Consider the following 21,615-nt stretch of genomic DNA (forward strand, 5'->3'; position numbering starts at 1 on the left):
TTCCAAACTGCTCAATCAAATGAAAGGTTCAACACTGTGAGATGAATGCACATATGACAAAGTAGTTTCTCAAAAAGCTTCTGCCTACATTCTATGTGAAGATATTTCCTTTTTCACCATAGGCCTCAAAGCACTCCAAATATCCATTTGCAGATACTACAAAAAGAGTGTTTCCAAACTGCTTAATCAAAAGAAACGTTCAACTCTGTTAGATGAACACACCCATCAGAAAGAAGTTTCTCAGAATTCTTCTGTCTAGTTTTTATGTGAAGATATTTCCTATTTCACCATAGGCCTAAAAGTGGTCACAAATATCCCTTTGCAGATTCAAGAAAAACTGTTTCCAAAGTGCTGAATCAAAAGAAAGTTTCAATTCTGTGAGATGAATGCACACATCAGAAAGTAGTTTCTCAGAAAGCTTCTGTCTAGTTTTTATGTCAACATATTTCCTTTTTCACTATAGGCCACAAAGGGCTCACAGGTATCATTTGCAGACTCTAAAAACACGTTTACAAACTGTTTAATAAAAAGAAAGTAGAATTCTGTGAGACGAATGCACACATCACAAAGAAGTTTCTCAGAAAGCTTCAGTCTAGTTTTTAAGTGAAGATATTTCCTTTTTCACCATGGGCCTCAGAGGGCTCACAAATATGCCTTTGCAGACTCTACAAAAAGACTGTTTCCAAACTTCTCAATCAAAAGAAAAGTTCAACTCTGTGAGATGAATGTGCACATCTCAAAGAAGTTTCTCAGAATGTTCCTGTCTAGTTTTCATGTGAAGATATTTCCTTTTTCACCATAGGCCTGAAACCACTCACAAATATCCCTTTGAAAATTCTACAAAAAGACTGTTTCAAAACTGCTCAATCAAAACAAAGGTTCAACTCTGTGAGATGAATGCACACATCACAAAGAAGTTTTTCAGAAAGATTCTGAATAGTTTTTATTTGAAGATGTTTCCTTTTTCACCATAGGATTCAGAGCACTCCACATATCCATTTGTAGATTCTACAAAAAGACTGTTTCCAAACTGATCAATCAAAAGAAAGTTTCAACACTGTGGGATGAATGCCCACATCACAAAGAAGTTTCCTAGAAAACTTTTATCTATTTTCTATGTGAAGATATTCCCTTTTTCACCATAGGCCCCAAAGTGCTCCAAATATTCATTTGCAGATTCTACAAAATCCTGTTTCCACACTGCTCAATCCAAGGAAGGGTTCAACTCTGTGAGATGAAAGCACACATCACAAAGAAGCATGTCAGAAAGCTTCTGTCTAATTTTTATGCGTAGATATTTCTTTTTAACTATAGGACACAAAGTGCTCAGAATTATCCCCCTGCAGATTGTACAGAAAGACTGTTTCCAAACTGCTCTACCAAAAGAAAGGTTCAACTCTATGAGTTGAATGCACACATCACAAAGCAGTTTCTCAGAATGCTTCTGTCTAGTTTTTATATGAAGGTATTTCCTTTTCCACCATAGGCCTCAAGGTGCTCCAAATATCCACTTGCAGATTATCAAAAAATAGTTGTTTGAAAACTGCTCAATCAAAAGAAAGGTTCAACTCTGTGAGATGGATGCACACATCACAAAGAAGTTTCTCAGAAAGATTCAGTCTAGTTTTTATTTGAACATATTTCCTTTTCCACCATATGCCTCAAAGTGCTCCAAATATCCATTTACAGATTATACCAAAAGACAGTTTCCAAACTTCTCAATCTACAGAAAATTTCAACTTTATGAGATGAATTCACACATCACAAAGGAGTTTCTCACAACGCTTCTGTCTAGTTTTTATGTGAAGATATTTTCTGTTTCACAATAGGCCTCAATGAGGTCACAAACATCCCTTTGCAGATTCTACAAAAAACTCTTTCCAAACTGCTCCAGCAAAGGAAAGGTTCAAATCTTTGAGATGAATGCACACATCACAAAGAAATTTCTCAAAAATCGACTGTCTAGTTTTTATGTGAAGATACTTCCTTTTTTACTATAGAACTCAAACCGCTCACAAATATCCCTCTGCAGAATCTACAAAAAGACTGTTTCCAAACTGCTCTATCAAAAGAAACGTTCAACTCTGTGAGATGAATGCACACATCACAAAGAAGTTTCTCAGAATTCTTCAGTCTAGTTTTTATGTGAAGATATTTCCATTTTCACCATAGGACTGAAAACGCTCCAAATGTCCATTTGCATATCCTTCAAAAAGACTTTTTCCAAACTGCTCAGCCAAAAGAAAGGTTCAACTGTGTGAAAAGAAAGCACACATCCTAAGGAAATTTCTCACAATGCTTCAGTCTACTTTTTATTTGAAGATAGTTACATTTTACCCACAGGCCTCAAAGCACTTCAAATATCCATTTGCAGATTCTACAAAAAGGCTGTTTCCAAACTGCTCAATTGAAAGAAAGGTTCATCTCTGTGAGATGAATGCACAAATCACAAAGTAGTTTCTCAGAAATCTTCAGTCTAGTTTTTATGTTAAGACATATCCTTTTTCACCACAGGCCTCAAAGCGCTCCAAATATCCATTTGCAGATTCTACAAAGAGACTATTTCCAAACTTTTCAATCAAAGGAAAAATTCAACTCCATGAGATGAAAGCACACATCACAAAGAAGTTTCTCAGAATGCTTCTGTCTAGTTTTTATGTGAAGATATTTCCCATTTCACCATAGGCCACAATGGGGTCACAATTATCCCTTTGCTGATTCCATAAGAAATTGTTTCCAAACTGCTCAATCAAAAGAAAGATTCAACACTGTGAGAAGAAAGCACACATCACAAAGAAGTTTGTCAGAAAGTTTCTGTCTAGTTTTTATGTGAAGATATTTCCTTTTTCACCATAGGACTCAAGGCGCTCCAAATATCCATTTGCAAATACTACAAAAAGACTGTTTCCAAACTGCTCAATCAAAAGAAAATTTCAACACAGTGAGATGAATGCACACATCACAAAGAAGTTTCTCTGAAAGCTTCTGTCTAGTTTCTATGTGCAGATATTTCCTTTTTCACCATAGGCCTCAAAGCGCTCCAAATATCCATTTACAGATTCCACAAAATGACTGTTTACAAACTGCTTTATCAAAAAAAAGTTTCACTTCTGTGAGATGAAAGCACACATCACAAAGGAGTTTTTCAGAAAGCTTCTGTGTAGTTTTTATGTGAATATTTTTCTTTTTCACCATAGACCTCAAACCACTCAGAAATATCCCTATGCATATGCACAAAAACACTGTTTACAAAATGCTCAATCAAAAATAAGGTTCAGCTCTGTGAGATGAATTCACACATCACAAAGATGTTTCTCAAAAATTGTTTGTCTAGTTTTTATGTGAAGATATGTCTTTTTTCACCATAAGCATCAAAGCACTCCAAATATCCATTTGCAGATCCTACAAAAGGCTGTTTCCAAACTGCTCAATCAAAAGAAAGGTTCAACTCTGTGAGATGAATGCACACATCACAAAGAAGCTTCTCAGAAAGCTTCAGTCTAGTTTTTGTTGGCACATATTTCCTTTTTGACCATAGGCCTCAAAGCGCTCCAAATATCCATTTGCAGATTCTGCAGAAAGACTGTTTCCAAACTTCTCAATCAAATGAAAGGTTTAACTCTGTAAGATTAATGCACACATCACAAAGAAGTTTCTCAGAAAGCTTCAGTCTAATTTTTATGTGAAGATATTTCATTTTCCACCATAGGCCTCAAATCGCTCCAAATATCCATTTCCAGATTCTACAAAAAGACTGTTTCCAAACTCTTCAATCAAAAGAAACCTTCAACTATGTGAGATGAAAGCACACATCACAAAGAAGATTTTTAGAAAGCTTCTGTCTAGTTTTTATATGAAGATATTTCTTTTTCACTATATGCCTCATACTGCTCAGAAATATACCTTTGCAGATTGTACAAAAAGACTGTTTCGAACTGCTCAATCAAAAGAAAAGTTCCACTCTGTGAGATGAATGCATATATCACAAAGAAGTTTCTCAAAAAGTGTCTGTCTAGTTTTTATATGAAGATATTTCCTTTTTCACCATAGGCATCAAAGTGCTCCAAATATCCACTTGCAGATTCTACAAAAAGAGTGTTTCAAAATTGCTCAATCAAAAGAAAGGTTCAGGTCTGTGAGATGAAAACACACATCACAAAGAAGTTTCTCAGAATTCTTCTGTCTAGTTTTCATGTGAAGATATTTCTTTTTCACGATAGGCCTTAATGGTGTCACAAATATCCCATTGCAGATTCTACAAAAATCTGTTTCCAAACTGCCCAATCAAAAGACAGTTTCAACTCTGTGAGTTGAATGCACATATCACAATGCAGTTTCTCAGAATGCTTCTGTCTAGTTTTTATGTGAAGATATTTCTTTTTCACCACAGCCCTCAAACCGCTCAGAAATATCCCCTGGCAGATTGTACAAAAAGACTGTTTCCAAACTGCTCAATCAAAAGAAAGGTTCAACTCTGTGAGATGATTGCACACATCACAAAGTAGTTTCTCAAAAAGTGTCTGTCTAGTTTTTATGTGAAGATATTTCCTTTTTCACCATAGGCCTCAAACCGCTCACAAATATCCCTTTGAAAATTCTACAAAAAGACTGTTTCAAAATTGCTCAATCAAAACAAAGGTTCAACTCTGTGAGATGAATGCACACATCACAAAGAAGTTTCTCAGAAAGCTTCAGTCTAGTTTTTATGTGAAGATGTTTTACTTTTCACAATAGGCCTCAAACCACTCCAAATATCCATTTGCAGATTCTACAAGAAGGCTGTTTCCAAACTTCTCAATCAAAAGAAAGGTTCAACTCTGAGCGATGAAAGAGCACATCAGAAAGGATTTTCTCAGAATGCTTCTGTCTAGTTTTTATGTGATGATATTTCCTATTTTACCATAGGCCTCAATGCAGTCAAAAATATCCCATTGCGGATTCCACAAGAAACTGTTTCCTAACTACTCAATCAAAAGAAAGGTTCAACTCTGTAAGTTGAATGCACACATCACAAAGAAGTTTCTCAGAATGCTTCTTTCTAGTTTTTATGTGAAGATATTTCCATTGTCACCATAGGCCTCAAACCAGTCACAAATATCCCTCTGCAGGTTATAAAAAGAAGACCTTTTCCGAACTGGTAAAGCAAAAGATAGGTTTAACTCTGGGAGATGAATGCACACATCACAAAGAAGTTTCCAGAAAACTTCTGTTTAGTTTTTATATGAAGATATTTCCTTTTCCACCACAGGCCTCATAGCACTCCAAATATCCACTTGGAGATTCTACAACAAGACTCTTTCTAAACTACTCAACCAAAAGAAATCTTCAACTATGTGAGATGAAAGCACTCATCACAAAGAAGGTTGTTAGAAAACTTCTGTCTAGTTTTTAATGTGAATACATTTCTTTCTCACCATAGGCCTCAAACCGGTCAGAAATATCACTTTGCAGATTGCACAAAAAGACTGTTTCCAAACTGCTCATTCAAAAGAAAGTTTCAACTCTGTGACATGAATGCACACATCACAAAGAAGTTTCTCAAAAAGCGTCTATCTGTTTTTTATGTGAATACATTTCCTTTTACACCATAGTGCTCAAACCGCTCAGAAATATCCCTCTGCAGAATCTACAGAAAGTCTGTTTTCAAACTGCTCAATCAAAAGAACGTTTCAATTCTGTAATATGAATGCACACATCACAAAGAAGTTACTCAGAAAGCTTCAGTCCAATTTTTATGTGAAGATATTTCCTTTTTCACCATAGGCATCAAAGCGCTCCAAATATCCATTTGCAGATTCTACAAAAAGGCTGTTTCCAAACTTTGCAATCAAAAGAAAGTTTCAACTCACTGAGATGAATGCACATATCACAAGAAGTTTCTCAGAAAGCTTCAGTCTAATTCTTATGTGAAGATAATTCCTTTGTCACCGTAGTCCTCAAAGAGTTCCAAATATCCATTTGCAGATTCTACAAAAAGACTGTTTCCAACCTCTCCATCAAACGAAAGTTTCAACACTGTGAGATGAAAGCACACATCACAGAGAAGTTTCTCAGAATGCTTCTGTCTAGTTTTCATGTGAAGATATTTCTTTTTCACCATAGGCCTTAATTGGGTCACAAATATCCCTTTGCAGATTCTACAAAAATCTGTTTCCAAACTGCCCAATCAAAAGAAAGTTTCATCTCTGTGAGTTGCATGCACATGTCACAAAGCAGTTTCTCAGAATGTTTCTGTCTAGTTTTTATGTGAAGATATTTCTTTTTCAACACAGCCCTCCAACCACTCAGAAATACCCCCTGGCAGATTGTACAAAAAGTCTGTTTCCAAACTGCTCAATCAAAAGAAAGGTTCAGCTCTGTGAGATGAAAGCACATATCACAAAGAAGTTTCTCAGAATGCTTCTGTCTAGTTTTTACTTGAAGATATTTCTTTTTCCAACATAGGCCTCAAAGTGCTCCCAATATCCACTTGCACATTCTACAAAAAGACTGTTTCCAAACTGCTCAATCAAAAGAAAGGTACAATTCTATGAGATGAATGCCTACATCACAATGAAGTTTCTGAGAAAGCTTCTGTCTAGTTTTTATGTGAAGATATTTCTTTTTCACCACAGGCCTCAAGCCACTCAGAAATATCCCTTTGCAGATTGTAAAAAATGACTCTTTCCAAACTGCTCAATCAAAAGAAAGTTTCAACTCTGTAAGATGAATGCACACATCAAAAAGAAGTTTCTCAAAAATCGTCTTTCTAGTTTTTATTTGAAGATATTTCCTTTTTCACCCAAGGCCTCAAACCACTCACAAATATACCTCTGCAGAATCAAGAAAAAAGCTCTTTCCAAACTTCTCAATCTAAAGAGAGGTTCAACACTGTTAGATGGAAGCACACATCACAAAGAAGTTTGTCAGAAAGTTTCTGCCTAGTTTTTATGTGAAGATATTTCTTTTTCACCATAGGCCTCAAAACGCTCCAAATATCCATTTGCAGATTTTATAAAAACACTGTTTCCAAACATCTCAATCAATCGAAAAGTTCAACCCTGTGTGATGAAAGCACACATCACAAAGAATTTTGTCAGAAAGCTTCTGTCTAGTTTTTATGTGAAGATATTTCTTTGTCACTGTATGCCTCAAGCCGCTCAGAAATATCCATTTGCAGATTGTACAGAAACACTGTTTCCAAACCGCTCAATCAAAAGAAAGGTTCATCTCTGTGAGATGAATGCACAAACCACAAAGAAGTTTCTCAGTTAGCTTCAGTCTACTTTTTATGTGAAGATATTTCCTTTTTCACCATAGGCCTCAAAATGCCCCAAATATCCATTCGCAGATTCTACAAAAAAACTCTTTCCAAACTTTTCAATCAAACGAAAATTTCAACTCTATGAGATGAAAGCATACATCACGAAGAAGTTGCTCAGAATGCTTCTGTTAAGTTTTTATGTAAAGATATCTCCTATTTCACCATAGGCCTCAATGGGGTCAGAAATATCCCTTTCCAAATTCCACAAGAAACTGTTTCCAAACTGTTAATCAAAAGAAAGTTTCAACACTGGTAGATGAATGCACACATCACAATGCAGTTTCTCAGAATGTTTCTGTCTAGTTTTTATGTGAAGATATTTCCGTTTTCACCATAGGCCTCAAACCGATCAGAAATATCCCTTTGCAGATTGTGCAAAGAGACTGTTTCCAAACTGCTCAATCAAAAGAAAGTTTCAACTCTGTGAGATGAATGCACACATCACGAAGAAGTTTCTCAAAAAGTGTCTGTCTAGTTTTTTTGTGAAGACATTTCCTTTTGCACCATAGGCTTCAAACCACTCACAAATATCGCTTAGCACAATCTACAAAAAGTCTGTTTCCAAATAGGTCAATTAAAACAAAGGCTCAAATCTGTGAGATGAATGCACACATCATGGAGAAGTTTCTCACAAAGCTTCAGTCAAGTTTTTATGTGAAGATATTTCCTTTCTCACCATAGGCCTCAAAGTCCTCCAAATATCCATTTGCAGATTCCACAAAAAGGCTGTTTCCAAACTGCTCAATCAAAAGAAGGGTTCAATTCTGTGAGATTAATGCACTCATGACAAAGAAGTTTCTCAGAAAGCTTCAGTCTTGTTTTTATGTGAAGGTATTTCCTTTTTCACGTAGGCCTCAAAGCGCTCCAAATATCCATTTACAGATTCTACAAAAAAGCTGTTTCCAAACTTCTCAATCAAATGAAAGGTTCAACTCTGTGAGATGAAAGCACACATCACAAAGTAGTTTCTCAGATGCTTCTGTCTAGTTTTTATTTTATTTTCATTTTATTATTATTATACTTTAAGTTTTAGGGTACATGTGCACAATGTGCAGGTTAATTACATATGTATACATGTGCCATGCTGGTGTGCTGCACCCATTAACTCATCATTTAGCATTAGGTATATCTCCTAAAGCTATCCCTCCCTCCTCCCCCACCTGACAACAGTCCCCAGAGTGTGATGTTCCCCTTCCTGTGTCCATGTGATCTCATTGTTCGATTCCCACCTATGAGTGAGAATATGCAGTGTTTGGTTTTTTGTTCTTGCGATAGTTTACTGAGAAGGATGATTTCCAATTTCATCCATGTCCCTACAAAGGACATGAACTCATCATTTTTTATGGCTGCATAGTATTCCATGGTGTATATGTGCCACATTTTCTTAATCCAGTCCATCATTGTTGGACATTTGGGTTTGTTCCAAGTCTTTGCTATTGTGAATAGTGCCACAATAAACATACGTGTGCAGGTGTCTTTATAGCAGCATGATTTATAGTCCTTTGGGTATATACCCAGTAATGGGATGGCTGGGTCAAATGGTATTTCTAGTTCTAGATACCTGAGGATTGCCACACCGACTTCCACAATTGTTGAACTAGTTTACAGTCCCACCAGCAGTGTAAAAGTGTTCCTATTTCTCCACATCCTCTCCAGCACCTTTTGTTTCCTGACTTTTTAATGATGTCCATTCTAACTGGTGTGGGATGGTATCTCATTGTGGTTTTGATTTGCATTTCTCTGATGGCCAGTAATGGTGAGCTTTTTTTCATGTGTTTTTTGGCTGCATAAATGTCTTCTTATGAGAAGTGTCTGTTCATGTCCTTCACCCAATTTTGATGGGGTTGTTTGTTTTTGTCTTGTAAATTTGTTTGAGTTCATTGTAGATTCTGGATATTAGCCCTTTGTCAAATGAGTAGATGGCAAAAAATTTCTCCCATTCTGTAGGTTGCCTGTTCACTCTGATGGTAGTTTCTTTTGTTGTGCAGAAGCTCTTTAGTTTAATTAGATCCCATTTGTCAATTTTGGCTTTTGTTGCCATTGCTTTTGGTGTTTTAGACATGAAGTCCTTGCCCATGCCTATGTCCTGAATGGTAATGACTAGGTTTTCTTCTAAGGTTTTTATGGTTTTAGGTCTAACGTTTAAGTCTTTAATCCAACTTGAATTAATTTTTGTATAAGGTGTAAGTAAGAGATCCAGTTTCAGCTTTCTACATATGGCTAGCCAGTTTTCCCAGAACCATTTATTAAATAGGGAATCCTTTCTGCATTGCTTGTTTTTCACAGGTTTGTCACAGCTCAGAGAGTTAGATATGCGGCATTATTTCTGAGGGCTGTGTTCTGTTCCATTGATCTATATCTCTGTTTTGGTGCCAGTACCATGCTGTTTTGGTTACTGTAGCCTTGTAGTATAGTTTGAAGTCAGGTTGCATGATGCCTCCAGCTTTGTTCTTTTGGCTTAGGATTGATTTGGTGATGTGGGCTCCTTTTTGGTTCCATATGAACTTTAAATTAGTTTTTTTCCAATTCTGTGAAGAAAGTCATTGGTAGCTTGATGGGGATGGCATTGAATCTGTAAATTACCTTGGGCAGTATGGCCAATTTCACGATATTGATTCTTCCTACCCATGAGCATGGAATGTTCTTCCATTTGTTTGTATCCTCTTTTATTTCATTGAGTAGTGGTTTGTAGTTCTTCTTGAAGAGGTCCTTCACATCCCTTTTTCCATCTAGTTTTTATGTTATGATATTTCCTATTTCAACATAGGCCTCATTGTGGTCACAAATATTCCTTTGCAGATTCTACAAAATGACTGTTTCCAAACTGGTCAATCAAACAAAGGTTCACCTCTGTGAGATGAAACCATACATCACAAAGAAGTTTCTCAGAATGCTTCTATCTAGATTTTATATTAAGATATTTCCATTTTCACCCCGTGCCTCAGACCGCTCAAAAATATCCATCTGCAAATTCAACAAAGAGGCTGTTTCCAAACTGCTCAATCAAAAGAAATGTTCAACTCTGTGAGATGAAAGCATGCATCACAAAGAAGTTTCTCAGAAATGTTCTGTTTAGTTTTTATGTGAGGATATTTCCTTTTTCACCATAGGCCTCAAAGCGCTCCAAATATGCATTTGCAGATACTACAAAAAGACTGTTTCCAAACTGCTCTATCAAAATAAAGGTTCATCTCTGTGTGATGAAAGCACACATCACCAAGAAGCTTCTCAGAAAGTTTGTGTCTAGTTTTTTTTGAAGATATTTCCTTTTTCACCATAGGCCTCAAGGTGCTCCAAATATCCTTTTGCAGATTCTACAAAAAGACTGTTTCCAAACTTCTCAATCAAACGAAAGGTTCAACTGTGTGAGATGAAATTTCACATCACAAAGTAGTTTCTCAGAATACCTCTGTCTAGTTTGTATGTGAAGATATTTCCTATTTCATCATAGGCCTCAATGTGGTCAAAAATATCCATTTGCAGATTCCACAAGAAACTGTTTCTAAACTGCCCAATCCAAATAAACGTTCATCTCTGTGAGATGAATGCACAAATCACAAGGCAGTTTCACATAATGCTTCTAGTATTTTTTATGTGAAGATAGTTCTTTTTTCACCGTTGTCCTCAAACTGCTCACGGATATCCCTCTGCAGATTATAAAAAAAATTGTTTCCAAACTGCTCAATCAAAAGACAGGTTCAACTCTGTGAGATGAATGCAGTCATCACAAAAAAAGTTTCTCAGAAAACTTTTGTTTAGTTTTTATGTGAAGATATTTCCTTTTTTACCATAGACCTCAAAGTGTTCCAAATATCCATTTGCAGACTCTTCATAAAGACTGTTTCCAAACTGCTCAACCAAAGGAAAGCTTCAAATCTGTGAGATGAAAGCTCACATCACAAAGAAGTTTGTCAGAAACCTTCTGCCTAGTTTTTATGTGAAGATATTACTTTTTCACCATAGGCCTCAAACTGCTCAGAAATATCCCTTTGCAGATTGTGCAAAAAGATTGTGTCCAAATTACTCTGTTAAAAGAAACGTTTAACTGTGTGAGATGAATGCACACATCAAAAAGAATTTTCTCAAAAACTTGTGTCTAGTTTTTATGTGAAGATATTTCTTTTTCACCATAGGTGTCAAACTGCTCAGAAATATCCCTTTGCAGATTGTACAAAAAGAGTGTCTCCAAAGTGCTCAATCAAAGGAAAGGTTCAACTCTGTGAGGTGAATGCACAAATCACAAAGAAGTTTCTCAAAAAACGTCTGTCTAGTTTTTATGTGAAGATATTTCCTTTTTCACCATAGGACTCAAACCACTCACAAATATCCATTTGCAGTTTCTACAAAAAGGCTGTTTTGAAACTTCTCAATCAAAAGAAAGTTTCAACTCTGTGAGGTGAATGCACACATCACAAAGAAGTTTCTCAGAAAGCTTCAGTCTAGTTGTTATGCAAAGATATTTCCTTTTTCACCATAGGCCTCAAAGCACTCTAAATATCCATTTGCAGATAATACAAAAAGACTGTTTCCAAACTTCTCAATCAAACGAAAGGTTCAACTGTGTGAGAAGACAGCAGACATCACAAAGAAGTTTCTCAGAATGTTTTGGTCTAGTTTGTATGTGTAGATATTTCCTATTCCACCATAGGCCTCAATGGGGTCACAAATATCCCTTTGTAGATTCCACAAGAAACTGTTTCAAAATTGCTCAATCAAAAGAAATGTTGAACTCTGTGATATGAATGCACACATCACAAAGCAGCTTCTCAGAATTCAGTCTAGTTTTTATGCAAAGATATTTCCATTTTCACCATAGGCCTCAAACCGTTCACAAATATCACTCTGCAGGTTACAAAAAAAAGACTGTTTCCAAACTGCTCAACAAAAGGAAGGTTTAACTCTGTGAGATGAATGCACACATCACAAAGAAGTTTCTCAGAAAAGTTCTGTTTAGTTTTTATGTAAAGATATTTCCTTCTTCACAGTAGGACTCAAAGTGCTCCAAATATTCATTTGCAGATTCTTCAAAAAGACAGTTTCCAAACTGCTCAATCAAAAGAAAGTTTCAACTCTGTGAGATGAAAGCACACATCACAAAGACGTTTCTCAGAATCCTTCCATGTAATTTTTATATGAAGATGTTTCGTATTTCACCATAGGCCTGAAGAGGGTCAAAATACCTCTATGCAGATTCTACAAAAAACTGTTTCCAAACTGCTCATTCAAAAGAAAGGTTCATCTCTCTGAGGTGAATGCTCAGACCACAAAGAAGTTTCTCGGAATGCTTCTGTCTAGTTTTTATGTGAAGATATTTCCATTTTCACCATAGACCTCAAACTGCTCACAAATATCCCTCTGCAAATTATAGAAAAAGATGGTTTGCACACTGGTCATCAAAAGAGAAGTTCTAGTCTCTGAGATGAATGCAGACATCACAAAGAAATTTCTCAGAAAGCTTCATTCTAGTTTTTATGTGAAGATAATTCCTTTTTGACCATAGGCTTCAAAGCGCTCCTAATATCCATTTTCAGATTCTACAAAACACTGTTTCCAAACTTCTCAATCAGCAGAAATGTTCAACTCTTAGAGATGAAAGCATACATCAAAAAGAAGTTTCTTAGAATGCTTCTGTCTAGTTTTTATGTGAAGATATTTCCTATTTCACCATAGGCCTCAATGGGGTCACAAATCTCCATTTGCAGATCCACAAAAAACTGTTTCCAAACTGCTTAATCAAAATAAAGGTTCAACTCAGTGAGATGAATGTACATATCACAAAGAAGTTTCTCAGAAAGCAACTCTCTATTTTTTATGTGAAGATATTTCCTTTTTCACCATAGGCCTCATTGTGCTCCAAATATCCATTGGCACATACTACAAAAAGACTGTTTCCAAACAGCTCAATCAAAAGAAAGGTTCAACTCTGTGAGATGAAAGCACACATCACAAAGGAGTTTGTCAGAAATTTTCTGTCTAGTTTTTATGTGAAGATATTTATTTTTCACCATAGGCCTCAAACTGCTCAGAAATATCCCTTAGCAGATTGTACAGGAAGATTATTTCTAAACTGATCAGTCAAAGGAAAGGTTCAACTCTGTGAGATGAATGCACACATCACGAAGAAATTTCTCAGAATGCTTCTGTCTAGTTTTTATGTGAAGATATTTCTTTTTTCACCAAATGCCACAAACTGCTCACAAATTTCCCATGCAGAATCTACAGAAAGTCTGTTTCCAATCTGATCAGTCAAAAGAAATGTTCAAATCTCTAAGAAGAATGCACACATCACAAATGAGTTTCCCTGAATACTTCTGTCTGGTTTTTATGTGAAGATATTTCCTTTTTCACAATAGGCCTCAAACTACTCAAAATATCCCTCTGCAGATTATACAAAAAGACTGTTTCCAAACTGCTCAATCAAAAGAAAGGTTCAACTCAGTAAGATGAATCCACATATCACAAAGAAGTTTCTCCAAAAACTTCTGTCTTGTTTTTATGAGAAGATGTTTCATTTTTCACCACAGGCCTCAAAGCGCTCTCAAAAATCCCTTTGCAGATTCTACAAAAAGACTGTTTCCAAACTTCTCAATCAAAAGAAAGGTTCAACTCTGTGAGATGAATTCACTCATCACAAAGAAGTTTCTCAGAGGTGTCTGTCTGCCCCTACCAGGGGGTGCCTGCAAGTTAGGCTGCTCAGGGGTCAGGGAACCACTTGAGGAGGCAGTCTGCCCATTCTCAGATCTCCAGCTGCATGATGGGAGAACCACTGCTTTCCTCAAAGCTGTCAGACAGGGACATTTAAGTCTGCAGAGGTTACTGATGTATTTTTGTTTTTCTGTGCCCTGCCCCCAGAGGTGGAGCCTACAGAGGCAGGCAGGCCTCCTTGAGCTGTGGTGGGCTCCACCCAGTTCAAGCTTCTGGGCTGCTTTGTTTACCTAAGTGAGCTGGGACAATGGCAGGCGCCCCTCCCCCAGCCGTGCTGCCACCTTGCAGTTTGATCTCAGACTGCTGTGCTAGCAATCAGTGAGACTCCGTGGGCATAGGACCCTCCAAGCCATGTGTGGGATATAATCTCCTGGTGTGCCGTTTCCTAAGCCCATTGGAAAAGTGCAGTATTTGGGTGGGAGTGGCCCGATTTTCCAGGTGCTGTCTGTCACCCCTTTCCATGACCAGGAAAGGGAACTCCCTGACCCCTTGCACTTCCCGAGTGAGGCAATACCTCGCCCTGCTTTGGCTGGTGCATGGTGCACTGCACCCACTGTCCTGTGCCCACTGTCTGGCACTCCCTAGTGAGATGAACCCAGTACCTCAGATGGAAATGCAGAAATCACCAGTCTTCTGCATCGCTCATGCTGGGAGCTGTAGACTGGAGCTGTTCCTATTCGGCCATCTTTACTGAGGGTCCTGTCTGTTAGAAGGAAAACTAACAAACAGAAAGGACATCTACACCAAAAAACCATCTGTACATCACCATCATCAAAGACCAAAAGTAGATAAAACCACAAAGATGGGGAGAAAACAGAGCAGAAAAACTGGAAACTCTGAAAAGCAGAGTGCCTCTCCTCCTCTAGAGGAATGCAGTTCCTCACCAGCAATGGAAAAAAGCTGGATGGAGAATGACTTTGAAAAGCTGAGAGAAGAAGGCTTCAGATGATCAAACTACTCCGAGCTACAGGAGGAAATTCAAACCAAAGGCAAAGAAGTTGAAAACATTGAAATAAATTTAGACAAATGTATAACTAGAATAACCAATACAGAGAAGTGCTTAAAGGAGCTGATGGAGCTGAAAGCCAAGGCCCGAGAAATACGTGAAGAAGGCAGAAGCCTCAGGAGCCGATGCAATCAACTGGAAGAAAGGGTATCAGTGATGAAAGATGAAAAGAATGAAATGAAGTGAGAAGGGAAGTTTAGACAAAAAAGAATTAAAATAAATGAACAAATCCTCCAAGAAATATGGGACTATGTGAAAAGACCAAATCTGCATCTGCTTGTTGTATCTGAAAGTGACAGGGAGAATGGAACCAAGTTGGAAAACACTCTGCAGGATATTATCCAGGAGAACTTCCCCAATCTAGCAAGGCAGGCCAACATTCAGATTCAGGAAATACAGAGAACGCCACAAAGATAATCCTCGAGAAGAACAACTCCAAGACACATAATTGTCAGATTCACCAAAGTTGAAATGAAGGAAAAAATGTTAAGGGCAGCAGGAGAGAAAGGTCGGATTACCCAAAAAGGGAAGCCCATCAGATTAACAGCGGATCTCCTGGCAGAAACTCTACAAGCCAGAAGAGAGTGGGGGCCAATATTCAACATTCTTAAAGAAAAGAATTTTCAACCCAGAATTTCATATCCAGCCAAACTAAGCTTCATAAGTGAAGGAGAAATAAAATCCTTTACAGACAAGCAAAGGCTGAGAGATTTTGTCACCACCAGGCCTGCCCTAAAAGAGCTCCTGAAGGAAGCACTAAACATGGAAAGGCACAACCAGTACCAGCCACTGCAAAATCATGCCAAAATATAAAGACCATCGAGATTTGGAAGAAACTGCATCAACTAATATGCAAAATAACCAGCTAACATCATAATGACAGGATCAAATTCACACATAACAATATTAACTTTAAATGTAAATGGACTAAATGTTCCACTTAAAAGACACAAACTGGCAAATTGGATAAAGAGTCAAGACCCATCATTGCGCTGTATTCAGGAAACCCATCTCACGTGCAGAGACACACATAGGCTCAAAATAAAAGGATGGAGGAAGATCTACCAAGCAAATGGAAAACAAAAAAAGGCAGGGGTTGCACTCCCAGTCTCTGATAAAACAGACTTTAAACCAACAAAGATGAAAAGAGACAAAGAAGGCCATTACATAATGGTAAAGGCATCCGTTCAACAAGAAGAGCTAACTATTCTAAATATATATGCACTCAATACAGGAGCACCCAGATTCATGAAGCAAGTCCTTAGTTACCTACAAAGAGACTTAGACTCCCACACAATAATAATGGGAGATTTTAACACCCCACTGTCAACATTAGACAGATCCATGAGACAGAAAGTTAACAAGGATACCTGGGAATTGAACTCAGTTCTGCATCAAGCAGACCTAATAGACATCTACAGAACTCTCCACCCCAAATCAACAGAATATACATTCTTTTCAGCACCACACCACACATATTCCAAAACTGACCACATAGTTGGAAGTAAAGCTCTCCTCAGCAAATGTAAAAGAACAGAAATTATAACAAACTGTCTCTGAGACCACAGTGCAATCTAACTAGAACTCAGGATTAAGAAACTCACTCAAAACCGCTCAACCACATGGAAACTGAACAACCTGCTCCTGAATGACTAATGGGTACATAACAAAATGAAGGCAGAAATAAAGATGTTCTTTGAAACCAATGAGAACAAAGACACAACATACCAGAATCTCTGGGACACATTCAAAGTGTGGGGAAAAGCAAGAGAGATCAGATTGTTACTGTGTCTGTGTAGAAAGAAGTAGACATAGGAGACTCCATTTTGTTCTGTACTAAGAAAAATTCTTCTGCCTTGATATTCTGTTAATCTATAACCTTACCCCCAACCCCGTGCTCTCTGAAACATCTGCTGTGTCAAACTCAGGGTTAAATGGATTAAGGGCGGTGCAAGATGTGCTTTGTTAAACAGATGTTTGAAGGCAGCATGCTCCTTAAGAGTCATCACCACTCCCTAATCTCAAGTACCCAGGGACACAAAAACTGCGGAAGGCCAAAGGGACCTCTGCCTAGGAAAGCCAGATATTGTCCAAGGTTTCTCCCCATGTGATAGTCTGAAATATGGCCTCGTGGGAAGGGAAAGACCTGACCGTCCCCCAGCCCAACACCCGTAAAGGGTCTGTGCTGAGGAGGATTAGTATAAGAGGAAGGCATGCATCTTGCAGTTGAGACAAGAGGAAGGCATCTGTCTCCTGCCTGTCCCTGGGCAATGGAATGTCTCGGTATAAAACCCGATTGTACGTTCTATCTACTGAGATAGGGAAAAACTGCCTTAGGGCTGGAGGTGGGACATGCGGGCAGCAATACTGCTTTGTAAAGCATTGAGATGTTTATGTGTATGCATATCTAAAAGCACAGCACTTAATCCTTTACCTTGTCTATGATGCAAAGACCTTCGTTCACGTGTTTGTCTGCTGACCCTCTCCCCACAATTGTCTTGTGACCCTGACACATGCCCCTCTCAGGGAAACACACACGAATGATCAATAAATACTAAGGGAACTCAGAGGCAGGTGGGATCCTCCATATGCTGAATGCTGGTTCCCTGAGTCACCTTATTTCTTTCTCTATACTTTGTCTCTGTGTCTTTTTCTTTCCCAAGTCTCTCGTTTCACCTTATGAGAAACACCCGCAGGTGTGGAGGAGCAACCCACCCCTTCACAAAGCAGTGTGTAGAGGGAAATTTATAACACTAAATGCCCACAAGAGAAAGCAGAAAAGATCCACAATTGACACCCTAACATCACAATTAAAAGAACTAGAAAAGCAAGAGCAAACACATTCAAAAGCTAGCAGAAGTTAACAAATAACTAAGATCAGAGCAGAACTGAAGAAAATAGAGATAAAAAAAGCCCTTCAAAAAATTAATGAATCCAGGAGCTCGTTTTTTGAAAGAATCAACAAAATTGATAGACCGCTAGCAAGACTAATAAAGAAAAAAAGAGAGAAGAATCAAATAAATGCAATAAAAAATGATAAAGGGGATATCACCACCGATCCCACAGAAATAAAAACTACAACCAGAGAATACTACAAACACCTCTACGCAAATAAACTAGGAAATCTAGAAGAAATGGATACATTCCTTGACACATAAACTCCCCCAAGACTAAACCAGGAAGAAGTTGAATCTCTGAATAGACTAATAACAGGATCTGAAATTCTGGCAATAATCAATAGATTACCAACCAAAAAGACTCCAGGACCAGATGGATTCACAGCCAAATTCTACCAGAGGTAAAAGAAGGAACTGGTACCATTCCTTCTGAAACAATCCAATCAATAGAAAAAGAAGGAATCCTCCCTAACTCATTTTATGAGGCCAGCATCATCCTGATACCAAAGCTGAGCACAACCAAAAAAGAGAATTTTAGACCAATATCCTAGATGAACACTGATGCAAAAATCCTCAATAAAATACTGGCAAACCGAATCCAGCAGCACATCAAAAAGCTTATCCACCATGATCAAGTGGGCTTCATCCCTGGCATGCAAGGCTGGTTCAATATATGCAAATCAATAAATGTAATCCAGCATATAAACAAAACCAAAGACAAAAACCACATGATTATCTCAATAGGTGCAGAAAGGCCCTTTGACAAAATTCAACAACCCTTCATGCTAAAAACTCTCAATAAATTAGGTATTGATGGGATGTATTTCAAAATAATAAGAGCTATCTATGACAAACCCACAGCCAATATCATACTGAATGGACAAAAACTGGAAGCATTCCTTTTGAAAACTGGCAGAAGACAGGGATGCCCTCTCTCACCACTCTTATTCAACATAGTGTTGGAAGTTCTGGCCAGGGCAATTAGGCAGGAGAAGGAAATAAAGGGTATTCAACTAGGAAAAGAGGAAGTCAAATTGTCCCTGTTTGCAGATGACATGATTGTGTATCTAGAAAACCCCACTGTCTCAGTGCAAAATCCCTTCAACTGATAAGCAACTTCAGCAAAGTCTCAGGATACAAAATCAATGTACAAAAATCACAAGCATTCTTATACACCAATAACAAACAGAGAGCCAAATCATGAGTGAACTTCCATTCACAATTGCTTCAAAGAGAATAAAATACTTAGGAATCCAACTTACAAGGGACGTGAAGGACCTCTTCAAGAAGAAATACAAACCTCTGCTCAAAGAAATAAAAGAGTACACAAACAAATGGAAGAACATTCCATGCTCATGGGTAGGAAGAATCAATATCATGAAAATGGCCATACTGCCCAAGGTAATTTATAGATTCAATGCCATCCCCATCAAGCTACCAATGATTTTCTTCACAGAATTGGAAAAAACTACTGTAAAGTTCATATGGAACCAAAAAAGAGCCCACATCGCCAAGTCAATCCTAAGCCAAAAGAACAAAGCTGGAGGCATCACACTACCTGACTTCAAACTATACTACAGTGCTACAGTAACCAAAACAGCATGGTACTGGTACCAAAAGAGAGATATAGATCAGTGGAACAGAACAGAGCCCTCAGAAATAAAGCCGCATATCAACAACTATCTGAGCTTTGACAAACTTGACAAAAACCAGAAATAGGGAAAAGATTCCCTATTTAATAAGTGGTGCTGGGAAAACTGGCTAGCCATATGTAGAAAGCTGAAACTGGATCCCTTCCTTACACCTTATACAAAAATTAATTCAAGATGGATTAAAGACTTAAACGTTCGACCTAAAATCATAAAAACCCTAGAAGGAAACCTAGTCATTACCATTCAGGACATAGGCAGGAGCAAGGACTTCCTGTCTAAAACACCAAAAGCAATGGCAACAAAAGCCAAAATTGACAAATGGGATCTAATTAAACTAAAGAGCCTCTGCACAACAAAAGAAACTACCATCAGAGTGAACAGGCAACCTACAAAATGGGAGAAAATTTTCGCAACCTACTCATCTGACAGAGGGCTAATATCCAGAATCTACAATGAACTCAAACAAATTTACAAGAAAAAAACAAACAACCCCATCAAAAAGTGGGCAAAATATGTGAACAGACACTTCTCAAAAGAAGACATTTATGCAGCCAAAAGACACATGAAAAAATGCTCATCATCACTGACCATCAGAGAAATGCAAATCAGAACTGCAATGAGATACCATCTCACACCAGTTAGAATGGTGATCATTAAAAAGTCAGGAAACAGCAGGTGCTGGAGAGGATGTGGAGAAATAGGAACACTTTTACACTGTTTTTGGGACTGTAAACTAGTTCAACCATTGTGTTAGTCGGTGTGGCGATTCCTCAGGGATCTAGAACTAGAAATACCATTTGACCCAGCCATCCCATTATTGGGTATATACCCAAAGGATTATAAATCATGCTGCTATAAAGACACATGCAAACATATGTTTATTGCAGCACTATTCACAATAGCAAAGACTTGGAACCAACCCAAATGTCTAACAATGATAGACTGGATTAAGAAAATGTGGCACATATACACCATGGAATACTATGCAGCCATAAAAAATGATGAGTTCATGTCCTTTGTAGGGACATGGATGAAATTGGAAATCATCATTCTCGGTAAACTATTTCAAGAACAAAAAAACAAAACACCGCATGTTCTCACTCATAGATGAGAATTGAATAATGAGAACACATGGACACAGAAAGGGAAAGATCCCACTCTGGGGACTGGTGTGGGGTGGGGGCAGGGGGGAGGGATAGCATTAAGAGATATACCTAATGCTAAATGATAAGTTAATGGGTGCAGCACACCAGCATGGCACATGTATACATATGTAACTTACCTGCACATTGTGCACATGTACCCTAAAACTTAAAGTGTAAAAATAATAAAACAAAATAAAAAATAAATAAATAAATAAAGCCGCTTTGGATTTGTTGATTCATCTCACAGAGTTAAAACTTTATTTTGATTCTTTAAGTTGAAAACATTATTTTTGTGGGATCTATGAAGAAACATTTCAGAGTTCATTGAGGCCAGTGGTGAAAAACTGTGTATGCTGCATTAAAAACTACAAAATCCTGTGTGAAACCAGTTTGTGATGTGTGGTTTCATCTTACAGAGTTAAACCTTTTTTTTATTATTCAGAAGTTTGGAAATACATTTTTTGTGAAACTTATGAAGGGACATTTTGGAGCCTATTTAGGCTAAGCAGAAAAATCAAACATCCCACGATAAATACTAGAAGGAAGTTATCTGTGAAACCACTTTGTGATGTATGGATGCACTTCAAATAGTTAAACCACTCTTTTGATTGAGCAGCTTGGAAACACTCCTTTTTTGGATTCCACAAAGGGAAATTTCAGAGCTTATTGAGGCTTATGGTGAAGAATTGAAAATCCTGAAATAAAAAGTAGGAGGAAGTTATCTGTGAATCCCCTTTGTGATATGTGGATTTGTGTCACAGAATTATATCTTACTTTTGATTCAGCAGGTTGTAAACACTCTTTTTGTGGAATCTACAAAAAATCATTTTGAAGCCCTTTGAAGCCAGTGGTGAAAAACCGAATATTCCATGATAAAAACTAGAAAGAAGGTATCTGTCATACGGCT

Source organism: Pan troglodytes, chromosome 18 (genome assembly GCF_028858775.2).
Source record: "Pan troglodytes isolate AG18354 chromosome 18, NHGRI_mPanTro3-v2.0_pri, whole genome shotgun sequence".
Classification (NCBI taxonomy): domain Eukaryota; kingdom Metazoa; phylum Chordata; class Mammalia; order Primates; family Hominidae; genus Pan; species Pan troglodytes.